We start from the raw sequence: 1153 nt of genomic DNA on the forward strand, positions 1-1153 counted from the left end.
TAATGTATGTTATGTATATGTGATATTTTCTTAATTCCAGATAGCATTGCAAAATTCATTTATAAAATCCTCTAAAAGTGCTCTATTCTAACTTGGCTTGGAAAAAAATAAGCATTTATAAATAAATATTCACCAAACCCTAGAAATATAGAAAATGATCAAATGTTTTTTAAGTTAACACAATTTGGATAAAACTTAGTTAAATAAGATTAATATAATATTTTTGGTGTAATAAAACAACTATGTCTTCAAAGTTATCACTATTGAATATAAAACAAACATAAATTCCTATTCTGCTTGAGTTCTAGTCAAATAAGCTAATATTATACTTACTAGAAATGTAAAATCTTAAAGCTTATAGATTTGATTCTAATTAATTTGTCATTCTTATGAAAAACATTATTTTTTTATGGTGAAGAGATACACATATATTTAGAGTTAGCCAGCTGGACTCAGTTTAGATGACCCCAATTTTGTTGCGACATCCAAAACATCATAATCAGGAGCCAGTCGAACATATGCCTTCTTCTCTTTATCAGGACAAATGAGGGTGGTGACCTTGGCCACATCACTGTCATAGAGCTTCTTCACAGCCTGTTTGATCTGGTGCTTCTAGCTTTAACATCCACAATGAACACAAGCATTTTGTTTTCTTCTATCTTCTTCACGGCTGACTCAGCAGTCAGCGGAAACTTGATGATAGCACAGTGGTCAAACTTGTTTCTCCTGGGGGTGCTCTTCCGAGGGTATCTGGGCTGCCTCTGGAGTCGCAGTGTCTTGGGCTGCCTGAAGGTAAGTGACATGCGGATCTTCTTTTTTGCGTGTGGCTGTGGACACCTTTCAACACTGCCTTCATGGCCTTTAAAGCCTTCGCTTTGGCTTTGGCTTTAGGAGGGGCAGGAGCTTCCTTCGCTTTCGGTGCCATCTTGTGAAAAGTGAAAAGCATTATTTCAAAAATAATCTGTTTACAGTAAATCTACCTAACAGTAGTTTCCAAAGTACCTGTGGTAATTTTTAACCTTAAAGTTAAGCTAAGTAAAAGATTTGCCTTAAATATCTAGACCATTTATAAATAAGATACAATACTAAAACGTTAATTACTGAACATAAATAATTCAAGTTTATATACTTTTGGCTTCCTATCTTTACAGAG

The 1153-nt window shown here is 34.3% G+C and overlaps 1 pseudogene; it reads right to left on the minus strand.

The window, feature by feature from the left end:
• Positions 1 to 428: 428 nt before the first annotated feature.
• Positions 429 to 925, minus strand: LOC116483618 (large ribosomal subunit protein uL23-like; annotated as a pseudogene).
• Between the last annotated feature and the right edge of the window lie 228 nt (positions 926 to 1153).

The sequence above is a fragment of the Hylobates moloch genome, unplaced genomic scaffold, assembly GCF_009828535.3.
Source record: "Hylobates moloch isolate HMO894 unplaced genomic scaffold, HMol_V3 SCAFFOLD_15, whole genome shotgun sequence".
NCBI lineage: Eukaryota > Metazoa > Chordata > Mammalia > Primates > Hylobatidae > Hylobates > Hylobates moloch.